The sequence below is a fragment of the Chlorocebus sabaeus genome, chromosome 13 (assembly GCF_047675955.1).
Source record: "Chlorocebus sabaeus isolate Y175 chromosome 13, mChlSab1.0.hap1, whole genome shotgun sequence".
Lineage (NCBI taxonomy): Eukaryota > Metazoa > Chordata > Mammalia > Primates > Cercopithecidae > Chlorocebus > Chlorocebus sabaeus.
The window spans coordinates 8,101,282-8,125,060 of record NC_132916.1 but is presented as its reverse complement, the minus strand read 5'-3'; the positions used below and the strand labels follow the sequence as shown (position 1 = coordinate 8,125,060).

Here is a 23,779-nt window from a genome sequence, read left to right as displayed (position 1 = left end):
AAAACTACTTAATTTTATGGTTTTAATAGGGAATAAAACAGAATTATAGAAATCCCCTTCGGAATTCAATCATAGAAAGGAAAGATTCAATTACTTGGAAGGTCTTTGGCACTGTGAGATAGATATACAGAAAATGGGAGGCAGACTTGGGTCACCATTAACTGTAATCCCATATGGCATTTCCTCCTCTGAGCTTCTGCTACAATCTATTTACATAAAATATGAACTGCAAACCAATAATTACAAACACACATAACACACATAAATGAGAGATAACTATGCTGAGTGAAATGTAAACTGACTTTTAATTATTCATTAACAGTAATTTAGAATATTAGGGGGTATGACACAATGTTCTCCTCAGGGTCCCTATACACCAGGAATTCACTTCATTTCAGATTAACAACCCAGTATAAAAAGACCTGTTAGGCCCAAACTATATAAATTCTTCTTGAACAGAATAGGGTCCAATAACAACCTATATTATTCTAAATGCTAGTCTACATGCAAGGACTAAATGGCATAAAGTGTACACTTAGAACAGTACCAAGTGCATAGGTGACACTCACTAACAAGAGCAGTTACAGAAACATTCTCTCTACTGGCAACTTTTCAGCTACATATATATTAATTTCAGAGTAAGAACTAATTTGGGATATAGAGAAACACAACCCACTCTCAGTACTTTTAAGTCAAATAGTTGATCATCAAAGGTTCTACAATGAGCTTTAAGATCCTTCTCAATCTGCGGCCCTATGCAGCCACTACCAACTGAATGGAGCTGGCAGGCAAGATGGAAGTTTTCTGACATTTTATGACCTGTGATCTCGTCTTTCCCCAGAAATCAAGATGCTAGTGAATGGCCTCACCCTCCATCCCACTATTTAAGCTAAAAGGTGTATGTCATACTTGAACCTCTCTTTCACACGTAGTCCACCTTCAATCCGACAATTGAATTGCCCTTCTAGGCAGCGAATCTATCCCATTAGCATTGTCTCTGTCACAGCACATGAATGCAAGTCTGTAATTATCTCCTACCATCCTTTCCTGTCCTCTATAACCCTTGCTCCTCCCTGCAATGAGAGTATTAGTTTTGAAGAGCACATATAATCCTACGGCCACCACCATCCCAACCCAATCCTGAAACAGCTTTACATCCCTCTTGATCTTGAACATCGGCCTTTATCCTTAACAAGACCTTCCAATAGCTGGCCTTCCAGATGTATCCCAGCCTAAGACATACTCCTTCCCTCTCCCCCTTGACACTCCAGCCATACTCCTCTCAATCCCAGGCACCCACCCTCCAGGTACTCTCCTAGCACAGAGCCTTAGTCAGGAGCTTTCCTCTTCTCTCGGCTTTGTTAAACACCTACTTTCAGAACTCAGCTATGCTGTCCCAGGACTCCTGCCTACACCACCCTACTTTACAGATGCTTGTCATATCATGTCAACTTGCCATAAGTTTAATTTTACTTACCCTTGAGGACAGGGGCGAAATTTGTGGTGTGCTTGTTCATATTATATGAACACCACCTAGTACAGGGCCTAGCAATGGTAGATGCTAAACAAATCCTGCTTAAAAGCTAGAATGAATGAATGAATGAAAAAAATGAATAAATTGATGCAATTATCCATAGATTATTATATCCTTGACACAGCCAGTATTACAAAAGATTTGGCTCCTAATTAAACAGACAAGTTTTGTATACACGGTATTCTATTCATTTGATACTATTGCATTTGTTCAGTATTGCAGATAAACCACAAATTAACTGCAGTTATAATTACATGTGGGTATGATCAAAATCCCCAAATCTATATTAACAAAGTGCCTTAAAATCAAAGTTGAGTAAATTCATATCAACTTTCCATCAATATGTGTTTTATTATATTCATCATTTAATAATTCCAACAATTATTAAATTTAAAAAAATACAGGAGGCCAGGCACAGTGGCTCAAGCCTGTAATCTCAGCACTTTGGGAGGCCAAGACAGGCGGATCACGAGGTCAAGACCATCCTGGCTAACCCGGTGAAATCCCATCTCTACTAAAAAATACAAAAAACTAGCCAGGCGAGGTGGCGGCCGCCTGTAGTCCCAGCTACTCAGGAGGTTGAGGCAGGACAATGACGTGAACCCGGGAGGCGGAGCTTGCAGTGAGCCGAGATCCCGCCACTGCACTCCAGCCTGGGCGATTGAGCAAGACTCCGTCTCAAAAAAAAAAATACAGGAAGCTAAGCAACAAAAAGTTCTTTTAAGATTTTTCAGGGCAAAGAATACATAATGTTTCATCTGTTAAAGTAGCACCCTGGCATCCAAAAGTTGTTTTTGCCATATTTTCAATGATAATTTTTAAAAGTTACACTTGGTAAATTCAAATGGCTGAAAGAAAACATCTATAATAAATCTCTTTTCATGGAAATCCACAATGAAAATGAATGGAAGACCCTCCATATTGTAGTCAGATGTGAACACCCTGTCATGACTCATGACTGCTGCTATTTCAGTATGGTCTGGTGTCAGAACATAGCAGGGACATGAAGGTTCCAGGCCCAGTACAAGCACCAAATTACTAGCAAACACTGTCGATGGAGGCTTGTTTCTGCAACTCAAAATCTAAAATGATATCTCTGCATCACAGGATTATAGGAAGAAGATGATGTAGGTATTTTAGAATTCGTAAAAAAATATAATACTATAAAATGTCACGAGAACAATTCTGAGATTTTGGAGTCATTTATGACAAGGCATGCAAACAGATTGCCAACTCTTGTGGCAAAATCAAACCTCTGCATGGTACAACATTCCCAAATTCCACCATAATTGAACCAGATGCACTTAGAAATCACTGCATTGCATTGGTGCCACAGTTTTTTTGTTCCTATACGTTTCTTACAATATATTGTATTGGCTTTCAAGAAGTTTGTAGTGAGCAAGCATTGTATCTATTCAACTTTCTTTCTGTAGAGTCTAGATCTTTATGCAAAGACATACCTAATAAAATGCTTGTGAAGCTTCATACAACGATGAGATATTTACTCAAAATAAGGCAAATAATATTCTGCACTCATAGCCATAGTAACCTATGATATAAGAAACAGTGCGTTGGCCGGGTGCGGTGGCTCACGCCAACACTTTGGGAGGCCGAGGCAGGCGGATCACCTGAGGTAAGGAGTTCAAGAGCAGCCTGGCCAACATGGTGAAACCCCCTCTCTACAAACATAAAAAAATTAGCCGGGCATGATGGCGGGTGCCTGTAATCCCAGCTACTAGGGAAGCTGAGGCAGAAGAATCACTTGAACCCAGGAGGCAGAGGTTGCAGTAAGCCAAGATACTGAAACTGCACTACAGCCTGGGCATGAAAGTGAGACTCTGTCTTAAAAAAAAAAAGAAAAAGAAATAGCCTGAAGATCTGAACTTAAATCATCTACACATCCCATTCTAAGCACTAACTAGGTACTTACAATGCCAATATCACATAAGTCATTCGGATCACAAGTACAACTTAAGACAAACTATATTTTAAAGGTCTTTAAGAAGGATTTTTAAATGGGTACATGTATTTTAAAATGTTATGACATTTAAAACAAGTCCAGGTCTTACCAATTATTTAGTAGTAAAAAGAAGAAATAATACATTCTATCAATACATACCTTTGGAAAGAATCAAGCTGTAAAACACTGAAAACTCTTCAATTTTCATAGGTGATACTGCCTTTAGGGCTTTCAAAGTATAACTTTTTATGGATTAATCATTTGCAATCTTTCAGACTTTGATCATATAGTATGAATGTTAAATGTTACAATACCTTTCTTAGTTACTTGAATTCAAGGGGCTGTTATTCTATAATTCTAAATACAATTCATTTCTGGCTATGCCTAATTTTACACTTTATGCCTTTTTTCCTTTAACTTAAATATATTGTTCAGTCAACTTCCAGCTTTGGATTTTTAAAGTTTATATTGGAACAAGTTTCATTCCAATTTGATTTGTGACATAGATAACATTGTAAGCTACTTTTCTATATTGCCTCTGAAAAGCTATTTCCATTCCTACACAGTATACAGATTAAGAAAGTTATACATAATAAGTAATGTACCACTATAATTTGAAAATATTCATCTTGTTCACATTCTCGCTCTTACTAAAAGATTTATACCACCACTGAAATAAGAATTGATGAATTCATCACTGTCTGGGACATTTTGATCATAATCAATAACATAATTTTACCCTTAAGTAGGATTTCAATTAAAGCATATTTTTCAAAGCAATTTTACTTTAACATAAAATAGGCTTTTGTACCATGAGTCATTAACCCATTAGGTGCCAAAAAGAAAATTTTTCTGTCTCTGAAGTTCTACATCAGAAAAATAAGAAATGAAACCAAACTCTGTTCTATTATACATTTCCCACAGGTACATTTCATGAAAAATTACATTATTATATTTTCATCATGGAAAATGAAAAGTAATATACTTTCATAAAATGGTAGAACCATGAAAGTTTTATTAGATAAAAGTGAGAACACCTAAATGCATTGCTACTGCTTGGACAGAGTATATTTTATCAGCAAAGAAAACATTTTCATCTAAACAAAATTAATTTGTCTTATCATTATGAAACATCAAAACAGTATTAAAAACCCTGTGAAACTTATGCAAGGCACACAAAATACACTCCATTTTATGATAATCCTCCTATTCTAGCCATTTCATCCATTATTTTCCTGTTCTCACTACTAGAATGTTCAAAGAACACAGATTTCTCCCACACACAATACAAAATTCCTTCCTTCAACAAAAATAAATAAAAATTCAAAAATTATTTTAAATGTGTAGTATAATCATTTTATTATAAAGAAGTCACCTTCATTTAAGCTTCAAACATATCCTCTACTGTACTACTTTCTCAGAAATAAGCCTAAGGATTTTATCCCTTGTTTCAATCATAATTAGTTGGTTCTTCCTAAATGATTCAGTCCAGTTCCTTATGAAGGCATGCAAGAGGTTCACTTCTCACCTTTCCTTCTACAGTGTTCTCTAGTTCTGCCCACCAAAGGCCTCTCGGCTTCACCACCACACCATGTCTTTGTATGCAATTTCCTCTGCATCTTCTCCCCTTTCCACGTAGAAAATATGAACTGATCCTTCAAAGTAAAAAACACACACTATTTTCTTGTACAGCCTTCTATGACCCCCTTGGATAATTGCTTCCTTCCCTATGATTCCATAGCTATTTATGCAGACCTCTGAGACAGCGTTCAATTTGCATTCTAATTATTTATCTACTTGTTTGTCCTTCCTACAAGAGTAGGAGGCTCCTGGAGGTAGAACTCATTCATTCTTGTACCACTAGTACCTCTTAAGATTCAGTACCTAAGACATTCAACGAAGTAAAGTAAAAAGATGGGATGAGTGATTGCTGTCCACATGCTCTGTTCATTGATCCTTTTTTTTTAGACGGAGTCTGGCTCTGTCGCCCAGGCTGGAGTGCAGTGGCGCTATCTCGGCTCACTGCAAGCTCTGCCTCCCGGGTTCACTCCATTCTCCTGCCTCAGCCTCCCGAGTAGCTGGGACTACAGGCTCCCGCCACCACGCCCGGCTAATTTTTTGCATTCTTAGTAGAGACAGGGTTTCATCGTGTTAGCCAGGACGGTCTCGATCTCCTGACCTCGTGATCCACCCGCTTCCGCCTCCCCAAGTGCTGGGAATACAGGAGTGAGCCACCACGCCCGGCCTGTTCATTGATCTTAAAACCGTCAGCCCCAAAGTAGGGACTTGCCAATTATTTAGAAAAGCCTATCTAATCTTTCTGCTGTATTCAACTTGTGTAGGAGTGTTCCTGTTCCTGGGCTGGGTTCTCAAGACGTTTGATTTTCAAATTAAAGAGATGAAATTTATGACTCTAAGAATTCTGGGTGCTGAACAACAATATTCAACTAAGAAAGAACAAGGGAAGGCCGGGTGCGGTGCCTCACACCTGTAATCCCAGCACTTGGGGAGGCCGAGGCGGGTGGATCACCTGAGGTAGGGAGTTCGAGACCAGCCTGACCAACACGGAGAAACCCCGTCTCTACTAAAAATACAAAATTAGCTGGGCGTGGTTGCGCATGCCTGTAGTCCCAGCTACTCAGGAGGCTAAGGCAGGAGAATTGCTTGAACCCAGGAGGCAAAGGTTGCAGTGAGCTGAGATCGCGCCATTGCACTCCAGCCTGGGCAACAAGAACGAAACTCCGTTAAAAAAAAAAAAAAAAAGAAAGAAAGAAAGAAAGAAAGAAAGAAAGAAAGAAAGAAAGAAAGAAAGAAAGAAAGAAAGAAAGAAAGAAAGAAAGAAAGAAAGAAAGAAAGAAAAGAAAGAAAAAGAAAAGAAAGCAAGCAATAAAAAAGAAAGAACAAGGGGTCAGGGAGCAATTGGCCACCACTGACTTCAGTATCTCAAGTTGAGTTAGGAACTTAAAGAACAAGTTTCTAATGTAATTTCTGTAAGAATTCTAATGCCTAAAATGCAGCAGGAAGATACAGAGATTAAAATCAGGTTAAAGCAAAACTATAAAGTAGTAATGAGGATATACAAGGTGCAAAGACATACCGTTCCCACAGACAATGAGATCAGTAGGGGCTGGTTCAGGAGACCTGGCGGTGGCCTTACCTAGGCAGGGTGGGGAGCCCTGAGCACAGTGGTTTCTTTACTAGAAGCAACCATACGGATTCTAAACTTTGCTCTCTAAAACTTGAAGGTTCCTGTGTCCTGGAAATCTTTATTCACCAAATTCAGTTTGTTGCTTTGTTAAATATGGCAGGGTTATGGCTGAAGTAATAATCTATGCATATCTATGTATTTAATATAGTCTTTAGTCCCTCACACTTCTTTTGAAGCAAAAAAAAAGGCACAGAGAAACAGTTAAATGTGAGGCAGAAATAATTTTTTCTTTTAAAATTAAATTGTTTATTAAAATAAATATTGAGGTGACACAAGTGCAGGTTTCTTAATGCGTATATTGTGTGGTGCTGAAGTCTGGGCTTTTGGTGTATCCATCACTTGAACAGTGACCATTGCACCCAGTAGGTTTTTCTACCCTCACCCCCTCCGACCTTTCGTATTCCCCAATATCTGTTATTCCGCTATACCCATGTGTACACGTTTAGCTCCCACCTGTGTGAGAACATGCAAGCTTACATATATATATGCAATAAACATATGAATGGAGGTAGCTTTTTTCTTTTTTTTTAAAATAATTTCTTTCCCTTTGGGTACATACCCAGTAGTGGGATTGTGGGATTGCTGGATCAAATGATAGTTCTATTTTTAGTTCTTTGAGAAATCTCCATACTGTTTTCTAGACAGGATAATCCAAAACCTGAAACAGGGCAATCTGTTTGGAAAACAGTATGGAGATTTTTTTTAATGAGGTTACTTTTTTTTTTTTTCTTGTTGAGTTGTTTGAGTTCCTTGTAGATTCTGGATATTAGCCCTTTGTTGGATGCATAGTTTGCAAATTTTTTTTTTCCATTCTGTAAGTTGTCCATTTACACTGTTGACTGTTTCTTTTCCTGAGAAGAAGCTTTTTAGTTTAATTAAGTTCCATTTATCTATTTTTGTTTATGTTGCATTTCATTTTGAAGACATGGTCATAAATTATTTGCCTAGACTCATGTCCAGAAGAGTTTTTCTCAGTTTTTCTTATAGGATTTTAATAGTTTCAGGCCTTACATTGAAATCTTCAATCAACCCTGAGTTAATTTTTGCATATGGTGAAAGGTGTGGGTCCAGTTTCATCCTTTGGCATACAGCTATCCAATTTTCCCAGAACCATTTATTAAATAGGGTGTCCTTTCTCCAATGTGTATCTTTGTCAACTCTGTCAAAGATCCATTGCTTACAGGTATGTGGCTTTATTTCTGGTTTCTCTATCCTGTTCCATTGATCTATGTGTCTATTTTTATACCAGTATGATGCTGTTTTGGTAACTATAGCCTTGTAGTACAATTGAAAGTCAGGTAATGTGATATGAGGCAGGAATGATTCTCTTGCACACTGTAGAGATTTTCTGTTCCAAAGGCTTGGGGTGGGGGAAAGGGAAGCAGAAGAGTGACTGAAGCTGAAGGGAAAGGTGTGAAGGAACCAAGAGCCTTGACAAGATGAAGGCAAGTGGAAGCATCTTGCACTGGGAGAACAAGGGAGCAGAGTAGAACCCTGCATCTAGCTGCTCCCAAATATGCCCCCACCCTACAAATCATCAACCCATTGCCTGTGCACAACCTACCAGCCGATGGTCCTACATTCCTTATCAGCTAATTCTTAGTAGAAAGCCTTTTGTATAACAGGGATTGCTCAAAAACGTTTCACATGGGTTAATTCTTCCAATGCTCACAATAACCCTGTGAGGTAGGCACCATTACTATCTCATTTCACAGAAGCGAAAAGTGTGGCAGGGAAGAGTTAATATCAAGGCCATAGATACTGACACTCTTCCAAACAAGGAGGTGAAAACCTGACCACTGTATGTGGGGATGAGCACATAAAGGGGAGATTTTGTGCTACCCAGGAAGAAACTGAACAGAAAAAAAAAAAAAAAAAAAAAAAAAAAAAAAAAGGGAATTTCCCTATGAGTTGCGTCAGTTGCAGACATCACTGTTTCTCTGTGTAGTAAAAGTGTTCTTGCAACTGCTGCCTGTCCAGAGGACATAATTACAAAACAAAGAGCATTTTAAATATTGTTTTAATTTTTTTTTTAACACAGGTGTTAAGAATTACTATGATTAGATTAGAACTTGCACTGGCTCCTAATAGACAGAAAATAAGTGTGTATGCCCAGGAAAAGAGAAGGTAAGAGGAGTAAAGCAACAAGTTAAATTGGGGATTAAGCGGGTCTCAGTTTCCTCACTTATAAAAAAGAGAATGTAGAATTGAAAGAAAACCAAAAACAACCTCTATCTGAAACCTACCCCCAACTCCCAAGTTACACGAAACTAAAAAGACAAGCCCCCACTTTGGATGGGGAGAATGTAGCTGAATTCAGTTATGTGCCATACTGGTGAAGTCCCACAATACTTTATTTTTTCATTTCTGAATTTTTGCATTATTTTTATTTCCTCTAAAAAAAAAAAAAAGGGATATGTGTGCAGAACGTGCAGGTATACATGTTCTGGTACATAGGTATACATGTGCCATGGTGGTGTGCTGCACCTATTGACATGTCCTCGAAGTTCCTTCCCCTCACCCTCCACCCCGCAACAGGCCCTGGTATGTGTTGTTATCCTCTCTGTGTCCAGGTGTTCTCAATGTTCAACTCACTTATAAGTGAGAACGTGCAGTGTTTGCTTTTCTGTTCCTGTGTTAGTTTGCTGAGTATGATGGCTTCCAGCTTCACCCATGTCCCTGCAAAGGACATGATCTCGTTCTTTTTTATGGCTGCATAGTATTCCATGATGTATAGGTACCACATTTTCTTTATCCAGTCAATCAGTGATAGGCATTTGGGTTGGTTCCATGTCTTTGCTATTGTGAATACTGTCACAATAAACATATGTGTGCATGTGTCTTTATAGCAGAATGATTTATATTCCTTTGGGTATATACCCAGTAATGGGATTGCTGGGTTAAATAGTATGTATGGTTCTAGGTCCTTGAGGAATTGCCATACTGTCTTCCACAATGGTCGAACTAATTTACGTTCCCAACACCAGTGTAAAAGCATTCCTATTTCTCCATGGCCTGGCCAGCATCTATTGTTTCCTGACCTTTTAATAATTGCCATTCTGACTGGCGTGGCATGGTATCTCATTGTGGTTTTGATTTGCATTTCTCAGGTGATCAGTGATGTTGAGGTTTTTTTCATGTTTGTTGGCTGTGTAAACTTTTGAGAAGTGTCAGTTCATATCCTTTGCCCACTTTTTGATGCTGCTGTTTTTTTTCTTGTAAATATGTTTAAGTTACTTGTAAATTCTGTATATTAGACTTTGTCAGATGGATATATTGCAAAAATTTTCTCCCATTCTCTAGGTTGCCCGTTTACTCGGATGAGAGTTTCTTTTGCTGTGCAGAAGCTCTTTAGTTTAATTAGATCCCATTTGTCAATTTTGGCTTTTGTTGCAATTGCTAAAACCACATGATTATCTCAATAGATGCAGAAAAGGCCTTTGATAAAATTCAACATCACTTCATGTTAAAAACTCTCAATAAACTAGGTATTGATGGAACATATCTTAAAATACTAAGAGCTATTTATGACAAACCCACAGCCAGTATCATTTCCAGCAAAAGCTGGAAACATTCCCTTTGAAAACCAGTACAAGACAAGGATGCCCTCTCTCACCACTCCTATTCAACATAGTATGGGAAGTTTTGGCCAGGGCAATCAGGCAAGAGAAAGAAATAAAGGATATTCAAATGGAAAGCAAGGAAGCCAAGTCGTCTCTGTTTGCAGACGACATGCCATCCTCTCAGCCCAAAAACTTCTTGAACTGATAAGCAACTTCAGCAAAGTCTCAGGATACAAAATCAACGTGCAAAAATCACAAGAATTCCTTTATACTGACCACAGGCAAGCAGAGAGACAAATCATGAATGCACTCCCATTCACAACTGCTACAAAGAGAATAAAATACCTAGGAATATAGCTAACAAGGGATGTGAAGTACCTCTTCAAGAAGAACTACAAATCACTACTCAAGGAAATAAGATAGGACACAAACAAATGGAAAAACATTCCACCCTCATGGATAGGAAGAATCAATATCGTGAAAATGGCCATACTTCCCAAAGTAATTTATAGATTCAACGCTATTCCCATAAAACCATCATTGACATTCTTCACAGAATTAGAAAAAACTATTTTAAATTATGGAATCAGAGAAGACCCTGTATAGCCTAGACAATCCTAAGAAAAAGGAACAAAGTTGTAGATATCATGCTACCTGACTTCAAACTATACTACAAGGTTACAGTAACCAAAACAGCATGGAACTGGTACCAAAACAGACATATAGACCAATGGAATAGAACAGAGACCTCAGAAATAACACCACACATCTATAACCATCTGATCTTCGACAAACCTGACAAAAACAAGCAATGGGGAAAGGATCTCCTATTCAGTAAGTGGTGTTGGAAAACTGGCTCGATATATGCAAAAAAACTGAAACTGGATCCCTTTCTCACACATCTTATACAAAAATTAACTCGAGATGGATTAAAGACTTACTTAAATTTAAAACCCCAAACCATAAAAACCCTAGAAGAAAACCTAGGCAATACCATTCAGGACATAGGCATGGGCAAAGACTTTTGATTATTCTCAGTTTATTCCCAATCCAGTTTTAAGATGTCTATAAAAAAAGAGGAGGGAGTAGTTTTGGTTTCTATCATGTGAAATACACTGTCGTTAGAATGAGGTATGCTTTAAAAGTCTGAGGATCATTATAACGGCATATAAATAACAATGACACTAGTGAATAAATATCCTGGATTTTCCACTGATCTGGGGAAAATAATTAAATCTGCAAAGAAGCTATAATTCCTTGGAAAACAGATGTGAACTAAAATATTTTTAAAATGGCATTGGTATATACAAATGCTCTGCAATTACTTTTAAGAAACAAGTTACAGCACTCAAATTTCCTATTTCCACAGAGCGCTAAGATATTAGTCCTACGAAAGCAAAATGTCCTGGAAGCCAAGAAAAGCAGAGAAAATAAGAACATAAATTCAGGAGGTGAATTAAGGTTGTTCACATGGAGTAACATTTTATAATGCTTTTATGTCAAAAATAAATTTGAGATTAATCATTTCCCCACAAAAATGTTTTACAAACTCCCATTTTAAAATTATGTCAAGTTTTAAAAATAGAACACTCATTTTTAGTCTATGTTGGTAATTATATTAAAGCACTATAGTACCTCAGGAAAAAAATTAATACGATGAGGTTTCTTGATACTATGAGCTACCTTGGTATCTATAACCTGCATATTAAAATTTCACAAGCAAGCACTTATAACAATCAGAGTTCCAGGACAAGCAAATTGACTAATTCTTGTTTCCATTATAAACAAACACTGAATTTACAAGGTGGAATACAGATGACATATTCAAATGAGTTTACAAAGTACTTAGGATTATGAATATAAACCTACATTAATAAGAAGAGTGAACACATCAGGTTACTGCTAAACTCTATTTAATTACTTACAAATTAATCAAGTACAATAAAGAAAATTATCATTTGAAAGACACTCTTGATAATACTACTAAGAACTGTCAAGCTTCAATTATCCATGCTAATTCAGAAAACTGGCTAATCCTAAACAGTGGATAATTTAACAATTCTTTCTTTTGGCACAGATTATATTTCTGTGCATGACAAATTTACCTTAGCAATTTGTTTTTCTTAGTTTAATATTAAAAACAAGTCTTGCTTCCTTGCTAGATCAGAATGCAAAGCCAGCTAGAAGTTTTTTAAAATGTTAAATGGGTTAATCCCCAAGTATATAATCCATATGTACAGTACATACAATCTGAATGCTGTTTAAAATCTTTTAGTTAAGCTTTCAACCACAATTAACAAATGCATGTTAAGGTATGTAAATTATGACAAAAATGATAAAAAGACGGCAAATTTTTTTTCTGTCACTTTGAAAGTCTGTCAAAATTTAAGTCATATGAAGTACCTTGTGAGTTATTATTTCATTTTACAGAAAAAACTATAGAACCTTCAAGAAGTTTCACGTGGAGTGACTCCATTATGGTAAGTATATTGGTGTCCTATATATATATATTTAAAATACCTATCACAAACATAGATCTTTTGAGTTCCCACCCTCTCACTTTTCTAACAGAAAAATATAGCATACACAGAGCGTAGTAAAGAATATGGACACTGGAGCTTGAATATCTGCATTGGAATCTCGACTCACCACTTAGAGCTGAGTGAAAACAGGCAAATTATTTAACTGCTTAGAGCCTCAGCTGCTTCATCTATAAGATGGGGTTAATATTAGTACTTACCTCTTAGGGTTGTTGTGAAGACTAAATTAAATGATGCACACAAAGCAGTTGGAACAGAACCTGGCACATAGTAAATACTCAATGAATGTTAGTATTTACATAACATTAATAAGCAAAATTACTTATTTTCAAATAGATAACTCCTGGACAAGAGAGGAAAAAAATCCATTTTTCTTTCAGAGAAGTGTCATACATTTCTCAATTTAGCTTATAATTATGTTGATTAAAACAATAATAAAAATATTCTTTGAACCATTCGAGTAATAATTTTCCCCTGGTGTCAAGGTAAAAGCAAGGAAGCAGATATATCCTCAGTAAACTCATCAGAGTATTTCATCAAGATTTTCATAGTTATATTTAGAAAATGAAAAGCCCATAATCGTAAGATTAAAATATGAAACTTTATTGTAAAAAGGGCACAGATTTTAAAAGATAAGCAGAGAGGTTTAGATGAGAAAAGTGCAGTATCACATCTAGTAATAGTCCAACATCTACTTTACCTTGTCCTTGTTACTCTGCCAGTGGAATAAACACAACCATGTCACCTCAGGACTTAATGCTGGCCAAGTGCCAAAGGCCAGCAATGGCAAGAAAGGCTGTAGACAGAGGACCTGGGCTATGGTTTGAAGAGAATGACAGAGAAAGTGAAAATGTGAGAGGGTAAGAGATGAGATGATGAGGACAGAGGTGCTGGGCCAGCGGTGGGAGGAGAGGGGAGGGAGCACCGTATGTGGCTGTGTATGGGGGCACAGCAGAACCATCCATGGTCAGACCAACACAGTGACAAACAGCCACTCAAGAAGTTCCTAGAGAACTCAAGGGTTGACACAAAAGGATGTGATGAAAAGCACTCATTCAGGCTCCTACTGTAGCATCCCGTGGCCTCGATGAGTGGGCATGGCACCTGGTCATGAGAAGTATCTAACAGGTAGGCCTAAGGACATAAAGTAGGAACAGGAAAGACAGACCTTTCAGCTGTACTTCTTTCCTCTATTTCCTCTATTCAATGGCACCTGCTTTCTAGGCATTTACTTCATTCTGAGAGTGGATGACAATGATGATGGTGATGGCCCTGGTGGTGGTAACAATGTATCTTGACTTAAAACGATGGTTTCCTTCACATTTTTAGATAGACACAATGATTCCCATTTGAGAATCTGAAGTACCAAGGCCTAGAGAGGTTAAACAATTTGCCTAAATGGCACAATAAGTAACAGGAAAAATTGAGTTTTGAAATCAGTCTCTAAATCTCTAAAATCCACATTTTTTTTTATTATACCATCTACTATTTCCCAGTATACCTCACCACAGGAAAAGGTACCATATCATTGACCTAAAAGCCTGAAACTTCTACTTGTGAAACTAAAAAGCATGCGGACATCATTTTTTTTTTTTCCAAGGAAACATGTTCTTGTGCTCTTCACATCTGAATAGGTTAATAGTTACAAATTAGAAGTAAAATGATTATACAGACACAACATAGTTGAAGACATTAAGTGTTGTATCTTCTTGAGTCACGATTGCCCCCATTAAAAACAACTAAGTTTTAAACAGGACTGTTTATTTAGAGATCTGGATGGTAGGCTAAACTTCAGAATTAAGGAATTCAGATTTAACCCTTTATTACTTGAATAAATTTATATATATGTATATTTATTAAAAATTCTTCCTAATTCAAGGACGTTACCCCATTTGCAATCTCCCAGACTATGCCACGAACGACAAGCCTCATATGCAGCTTTCACTTTTATGTATACCAGTGACTTTCTGGATGCCAATAATTTGTACTTCCCCAAAACAGATAACTTGAGAACATGAGTCATCCCAGACTATTAAATTAGGAGTGCACTATCGATTTAAGAACAACTGACATGAGCTAATTTGCAGTTATTCCTTTGGTATTTGTCCTTCAGCTGGCACTACAAAGTTAGAATCCTAAATATTACAAGGACTGGAATTCCACAATCTCTTACAAATTTCCAATCTTGTAAGAGATTATAGGATTGAGGGATGGCATATTTGGCATCAATGTACTTCAGATGTCTCAAATATTTTCCACATTGAAAAAGTGTCCACTTAAATATTACATCTGGACAATAAATTAATAAATCACCAAGGAAAGCAAATATATCACTGTAGAAGCCCATTTGCAATTTTTAAGTTAAAGGAAACTGACAGAAACCAAATTTCCTTCCTTTGTGCTGCTAAACATTTGACAAACCTAAAAGTATCCTCGGTAAAGTGGCTAATATATTAACAGAATTAAATAACCCCTTTAAGTTCAAATGATTACATAATGCAAGTACACACTCTGAACTCTATTTATCAATTTCAAACTGCTGTGAAAAGTGCTGAATTCCATTCTTTCAGGGAGATAGAAAACATTTATAATAGCAACAGCCCTGCAGTAACATCTTTTTGTAACTAGCTCTAAGAACAAAAAAAATCTTTATGACAATAAGAAGAAAGTGACTTTTCATTTGAAAAGGCAGTCCCTGTGCCCTCACTGGCTGTCCTGCCACCCAGCTCCTCCGAAGGCATTCAGACCCTTCACTGGACTGTCTCAAAAATCAATAGCAATTTATTCTCTCTTTGGACCCCAAGCAACAAAAGTAAATAATACTGTCACCTCCAATCTGCCTGCAGAACATGGTCACAAAACAGCCTCGCCACTAAAATACAACCTTACGCAGCTCTTTATCTATGCTGGCGCTGCTGATTGTATTGGGGACAAATACTTTCATAGGGGACAAATACTTCAGCAAAGCCACACAAAGAGGTCAAGCTCTTGTACCTTAGCCAGAAATAATGCTGGGACCTGAATTAAAAAGAAGACTTGATACCACCTAAGCTTCCTGCTTCAAGCATGTGGGTTTTAGGGAAGAAAAACAAGATATTTATTTTCCAAGATTATTAAAACTAAGGGGAAAATATGATTAAATATAACATATTTACAATTTTTTCCTATAGAATTTAAGAAAATCACTAGATCATGAAGCAATTGGTTGAACCATAATATTTTGCAGCTAAAATCTATAGGTAGGCAATTTTTATACTATCTGATAACAGTATCAATCTATAAGCAAACTACGACTTAACAAAGTTCATTTTGATAACGTTTAACCAAGCAGGTGATATCAACACCATCTGATTGTTGAAGACATTACATACACTCTGGAATGTATAAAATGGCATTTTGAAGCAATAGAAGGAATATTAGGAATAACCCAAGTATAATCTTATCTATTTACAGAAAAAAAGGAAATCAAGCTCTATATGTAACACCACAAAAACAGTTAATGGAAGAAGTAGGACTCTGACATTCTTTTCACTATACTGCTTACTGATGAAAAATTACTTATAGGCATACTAAAGAAGAGTCAGGCCAGGCGCGGTGGCTCACGCCTGTAATCCCAGCACTTTGGGAGGCCAAGGCGGGTGCATCACAAGGTCAGGAGATCGAGACCATCCTGGCCAACATGGTGAAACCCTGTCTCTACTGAAAATACAAAAATTATCTGGGTGTGGTGGCACACGCCTGTAATCCCAGCTACTCATGAGGCTGAGACAGAAGAATGGCTTGAACCTGGGAGGTGGAGATTGCAGTGAGCCATGATTGCGCCACTGCACTCCAGGCTGACAACAGAGCGAGACTCTGTCTCAAAAAAAAAAAAAAAAGAGTCAAAGTCATTTTGATGAGAATAAGCCATCATCCCTCAGGGCTACAAGTTACTCCTCAAAAGAAAAAGCAAGTACTTTGAAACATTTGTGCAGTAATCAAAAAATCTCAAATCATAGAAGAGTTTACCAGTCAATCATACTAGAAGTATTTATTGAATATCTGCTAGTAGGGAATATGAAAAATATACATACATGTTTAAGAAATATTAAACTATTAAAAATAATCAGATGTCAAATTGTATGGTCAAAGAATAAATGGAAATCAGAGAGGTGCTCAGAGGAGGAGAGAGGAGAGGCAGGTTGGATGAGGGAGAGGGAGGAAGGCAGTTGATGGACGCAAACACCAGGAGTGCAGACCATGAGTGCTGGGAGGTGCTAGGGGGAGGATGGGCCTGGCAGAGCAGTGGTGCCCATGAAGTAAAGTGAAGACACAGAGTGGGACCAGACACTGGAAGCCCCAGAAATCAGGCAGAAGGACTTGAACTTAATGTGGTAGAGACCCCAAATAACATAGAATTAAGTATTTTATCTTGGCAACATCACTCCTATTGTTATTTGGCTCACTCCTAGCTCAAAAAAACAAAAAATACATTAAAGATGTTGTCTTATTGGTCAGAAAAATATGACTTAAAAATGTAACAACTTTTTGAACCAAAAAGGTGTTTCCTGGAAATTTCATTTAAATAACAAAAAACATACCATTGTGAAAAAAATTCACTCAAAACTTATGGTTTTCTGTTAAAATTAATATCACTATGCTAAGGGAGAACACAAATCTCTGAATCCTTCATTTTTATTATGTAACATTAAGCACTTTGGCCAAAAAAAATAAATGAACACTAGGATTGGGAATTTTGAGAAATCATGTTTAACTTTTGTACTTTAAAGAAGATACAATCAAGTTGATATACTTATCTTCTGTAAAACTATGAGGCATCTAAGGTTAATCATTAAAACTGATTAAATATTATATTTAAAAACAAATATCCATTTATGTGTTTTCAAATTTTAGAAAGTTTGCAAACTCTGTAGTAAACCAAAATTCTTTTCTCTTTATTTTATGCATTCATTATAGAAAGTTTTGGGAGAAAAGTCTGTGTGTGTGTATATGTATATATGCATGTGTACAGATACACAGACACACACGAATAATCACGTGAAAACTTATCTGCCAGAGGTCTACTCTAATATTTGTTACAAGCCTCTTTCTGATTTTAAAACAATCTACAGCAGATATATAAATATTTTGCTTATCACTGTCAATACATATCAAATGTCCTGAAATGACTTTGTCAAGGTAACACAGTAACGGCAATTATAAGAATATATCTTACAGAAAAAATTGTGGATGTGGACAGTTGTCTAGCAACAGGAATGTTCAATGAAATATTGTTGGAAAGATGCAAATGGGAAACAAGTTTAATAGCCAAGAGCAAAGCATTCAATATGTAAGTTATAAACATATTCATACTTTGTCATCATTTTTATACATATGAAATATAGTCACTGCTCATCTATTTATTTCTCCCATTTTCCTAATTTTGAAGAAGAGTTCCCAGAATATTTGCAAACTAACCTGTAAACACTGAATGATAGTGCCTGCCCTGAAGCTCACATGAAGTGCTTCGAGGCAGAAACGGTGTGCCTGGTGCCCAGAACAGTGCCCAGAACAGCACCTGGCACAAACGACACGGTCAACAAGTACTTAATGGAGCAAAAAGGAAAAGTTAACTAACGATTTGTAACTTACACCCACTCACTTTTAAAACCATCGGAATGCAAATAAAAACCACAATGAGATACCATCTCACACCAGTTAGAATGGCAATCATTAAAAAGTCAGGAAACAACAGGTGCTGGAGAGGATGTGGAGAAATAGGAACACTTTTACACTGTTGGTGGGACTGTAAACTAGTTCAACCATTGTGGAAAACAGTATGGCGATTCCTCAAGGATCTAGAACTAGATGTACCATATGACCCAGCCATCGCATTACTGGGTATATACTCAAAGGATTATAAATCATTTTGCTATAAAGACACATGCACACGTATGTTTACTGCGGCACTATTCACAATAGCAAAGACTTGGAATCAACCCAAATGTCCATCAGTGACAGACTGGATTAAGAAAATGTGGCGCATATACACCATGGAATACTATGCAGCCATAAAAAAGGATGAGATCGTGTCCTTTGTAGGGACATGGGTGCAACTGGAAACCATCATTCTCAGCAAACTTTTGCAAGAACAGAAAACCAAACACCGCATGTTCTCACTCATAGGTGGTAATTGAACAATGAGATCACTTGGACATGGGAAGGGGAACATCACACACCAGGGCCTATTATGGGGAGGGAGGATGGGGGAGGGATGGCATTGGGAGTTATAATTGATGTAAATGACGAGTTGATGGGTGCAGCACACCAACATGGCACATGTATACATATGTAACAAACCTGCACATTGTGCACATGTACCCTAGAACTTAAAGTATAATTAAAAAAAAAAAAAAAGAAAAGAAAAAAAAAAAACCATCGGAAGCAGTTTACCACAAAGTACGATAAAATGTAGATTTTTTTTTCTTTTTCAGAACAGGATCTGGCTTGCAATGGCAGGATCTTGCTCACTGCAGCCTCCACTTCCTGGGTTCACGCCATGCTCCCACTTCAGCCTCCCAAGTAGTTGGAACTCCAGGCGCATGCCACCATGCCTGGCTAATTTTTGTGTTTTTTGTAGAGACAGAGTTTCAACATGTTGCCCAGGCTGATCTTCAACTCCTGAGTTCAAGCAATCCACCCACCTCGGCCTCCTAAAGTGCTGGTATTACAGGCATGAGCCAATATGCCCAGCCTAGATTTTTTAAAAATGTAAATCAAAGTAAGGGAACAAACCAAAACATCCAAACCATACAGAGGAAGATGGAAAATAACAGAATCAGGAACCTGAGCTCATGCCAACACTCAATCATACGTTCAAACTTCCTGTCAAGCAAGGCTATAGCAGGACTGCAAGTGCAGCAGAAGGCAGCAGTGTTTAAAATATAAATCTTCCAATCAAGCCAGCAAGACTCAAAGCCTGATTTCACCAGTTGTTAGCACTGTAGGACTCCGGAGAGATCAATGACTTTTTCTAGGCCTCCTTTTCCTCCCATGCAGAATGGAGGTCTTGTGAGAGCATCACCATAGGGTTCTGAGATTGACACCAGCCAATCCATGCACAGGGCTAGTTGCATGGTGTCAGAACACAATAAGAGCTCAATGTATGCCAAATCTGTTATATTCATCATTACAGCTTTGACTGTATGCAAAAAATACCATTCAGTTCTTCCAAGCTGCATTTATTTCATAGATTCAATATTTATTGAGACTAAATATTTGCTTTAAAACTTGGTTGGATAAAGCCCCACCAATGTCTTCAAAAGCCTAACATGGAAATAGAAGAAACAGAAATATCAACATATAACAGTGACTCAGGTGACATGCATAGAATAGAGGTGTACTCAATGTTCCCTGAAGTAAGAGGAGGAAATGATGGATTGCTGAGAGGTAGGGCTGTAGGGCAATATCACATTAAAAGTGATGTAGGAACTAGGACATGAAAGAGGGGTCAGAGTGCACCAAAGTAAGGAACATGGTATTGGAAAGTCATTCCAGGCAGATTGGACAACATAACTAAGGAAAGTGAGACAAGGGAGGACATGAGAAGCTAATGGTGGTTGAACAACGTGGGATAGGATGCTAGTGGAACTGTGACAGAAAACAAAATGGCAACATTCTGTTGGGGTCAATTTTTGAAGGCCCTATTGTGCAATTTGGACTTTAACAAGCAAGCAAAAGAGAGCCAGTTTAGGCTGATAATGACATCAGTGTTTTACTAGGATTATCATGGAAGACAGATTGGAGTTAGAGTGGGAAGAAAGAATAGAGGCTAAAACATTAATGCTCCAGGCAACAACCAATGCTAGGTAATAAATAATACAGACTGGAAACAAGACAAGACAGTGGAGTGGGAAAGAAGGAAACAGATGCCAGCAATATTGCTGAGGCACAGTCAGAAGAATTAGCACACAGGAAAGTCAAAAACAATTTCATGGTTTTGACCTTATATGGCTAGGGCAGTGACAAAATTAATTAAAGAGGGTAACACAGAGGAAGCATAATTTGGGGCAGCAGAGAAAGAAGACTTTATTTTATTTATTTATTTATTTATTTATTTATTTATTTATTTATGGATGAAAGAAACAGTCTTGCTCTGTTGCCACACTGGAGTGCCGTGGCACGATCTTGACTCACTGCAACCTCCGCCTCCCAGGTTCAAGCAATTCTCCTGCCTCAGCCTCCCAAGTAGCTGGGATTACAGGCACGTACCACCACACACCTGGCTAATTTTTGTATTTTTAGTAGAGATGGGGTTTCACCATGTTGGCCAGAATGGTCTCAATCTCTTGACCTCATGATCCGCCCGCCTCAGCCTCCCAAAGTGCTGGGATTACAGGCATGAGCCACCTCACCCAGCCCATTTTTAAACAGATTGAATTTGAAGTAGCTCTGGAAAACAAGGAGGTGATGATATTCAACAGAAAGATGGAACTAAGACACAGAAGCTCAGAACGTGGCTTGAGAACTCATCTGCATAATAGACGACAGGCAAATTTACACCAGGTGAAATTTCAAGGGGACAGCATTTGAAGTCAGAAGGAAACCAAAGTAATGACGCCTATTCTATCACTAAAAAGTATGATATCTAAAATAACCAGTATGCAGGACTTAAAACAACTACAAGCTACACTAAAAGATAGAAACACTTTTATAAATTTAGAGAGATATTATGTGTCTGGATGGGAAGAATAATTTAGGTAGTCATCAATTCTCTAATTAATCTGTAGATTTAATATAATTCTAATAAAAAACTGTAATATACTTTTGGGAAGCTTGATGAAATTATTCTAAAGTCATTTGGAAAGAGCATCTGAGAATAACTATTTTTAAAAGAGTAATATGAAAGGCAAAACTGACCTAGCAGATATTAAAACATATTGTAAAAATTCAATAATGTAATACTGACTTATACACAGAACGATTACTAGGTTACAAAGTCCAGAAATAGACAAAAGTATGTGCAATTATTCAAAGCATAAAAACCTGCAATTTCAAAGCAGCAAGAAAAAAGATTAATCTTTTAAAGACGCAACATAATAAGAAAGGTTTTCTTCTGAGTTGTGTTGAGGATGATGGATGAAGTCTAAGCTTTTCATACTCCGAGAGGAAGACATTAGTAACAGAAATACAAAAGAGAGCGTTCAGTTATTATAAAATTATGGAAGTAAGGGATTTGTGGATTCTGGTGAATGTTCACTACTGGAGGGAATCATAGAAAAAAACCACCAACCATAATGAAATGATGTCTTCAGAAAAGAAAGTACCAAGAAGAATTCCTTGACTACAATGATAGAACCAGCTCTTAAGAACAGACGTTTTGATGAGTTTCCATACCCAACCTAGTGGAAATACAAAAAAATATCAGAGGTGAAAAAAATAAAACTTTATTGTCAGAGATTGGACTTGCCAAATTTAAGATTTCTGAGTTGTCAGTTCAGAGAAATGGCATAATAAATCAGACTGCAGCAGCAGAAATGTCTGGCCAGGATTTGGGCAGCTCAATAACATAGATTCTGAAGTTGCCAAAAGAAGTGTCCAAGAATTAAGGCAGAGAGGGACAAGGTATTGAATGATAACTTCCTCCATTACTGTGGAGGCATGGCCTGTGGTAAACAGAGGAAGAGAAAAGAAACAAAGAGATTTAACTAAATATTTTGAGCTTCAACTAAGGTAAAAAGTTACTGACAACAGACTGTGAGGCAGAGATATGCTTTTATATTTCTCTCCACAGTGCCTAACACACAGTACACATATTGTAAAAGGTTACCCAAGAATGGCTGGGCACGGAGGCTCGCACCTGTAATCCCAGCACTTTGGGAGGCTGAGGCTGGTAGATCACTTGAGGTCAGGAGTTCATGACCAGCCTGGGCAACATGGTGAAACCCCATCTCTACTAAAAATACAAGAATTAGCTGAGCGTGGTGGTGCACACCTATAGTCCCAGCTACTAGGGAGGCTGAGGCAGGAGAATCACTTGAACATGGGAGGCAGACATAGCAGTGAGCCAAGATGGTGCCACTGCACTCCAGCCTGGCCAACAGAGGGAGAAGACACCTCAGTTTAAAAAAAAAAAAAAAAAGACCTAAGAATCAATGCATGCGGTAGGAAATGCTGGAAAAAAATACTGGAGAACTTAAAGACAACCCCTAAATCTGATCACAGGGCATAGGTGATAAAGCAGAATGAGTAGCAGCCACATGAAGGCATCAAGGTAAGCAGCATCACCAAAAGAAAGCCTGGCTCAGCCAACGACGAGAGGTAAAAAAAGATTAATACAAAGACAGACGGGAAAGGGCAGTTCAAGGACCGTAACAGCTGAGCTAGTGATGGAAGACTTCCTTTTGCACCTTTCGAATAAAATTATTTCATTATCTCCACAAAGATTCACTTCCAGGTACTTGGTTATTCTGGCCTCCCTGCCTCTATATCCATTAGTCCTCACTGTGAAAGCACTGTGGAGAGGAAAAAAAAAAACACTCTTTGCACCTGAAACTATCATCAAAATCAACTTTTTTAAAATAGTGAACTTACAGACTCTTGACATCTTTAATAGGGAAAAAAAGGGAAAATGTTTTCCAACTATTATTTATTTCTGAATTTCAGATTTTGTTCTCTCAATCACACTGGCCTGGAACTCTGTCAGAGGTGAATATACTCAGACCCATATGACTGATTTACACTAGAAAGCTAGTCTGTCGACTGCTAGTATGTAATGCAATTGTCAAGCTGACCCACGTTTGTATAATACCTGCATCAACTCAGGAGGTGTTGGCTAGCTTGCAAATCTTCTTTGAAAAAGAACTTACCTAGGCAAACAGACACAAAGGACAACGTATTTTTTAAAAGCTCTATTGAGGTCTGACACACAATAAATCACACATATTTAATGTGTATAATTTGACATATTTGGACATATGTATATACCCATGAAAT

General features: G+C 37.5%; 1 protein-coding gene across 4 annotated transcripts in view; it reads right to left on the bottom strand.

Annotated features, from left to right (window-relative positions):
• The window catches only part of PRKN (parkin RBR E3 ubiquitin protein ligase), a 1,397,785-nt gene that overhangs the window by 1,325,238 nt on the left and 48,768 nt on the right, over window positions 1–23,779 (bottom strand). The window lies entirely within an intron of this gene.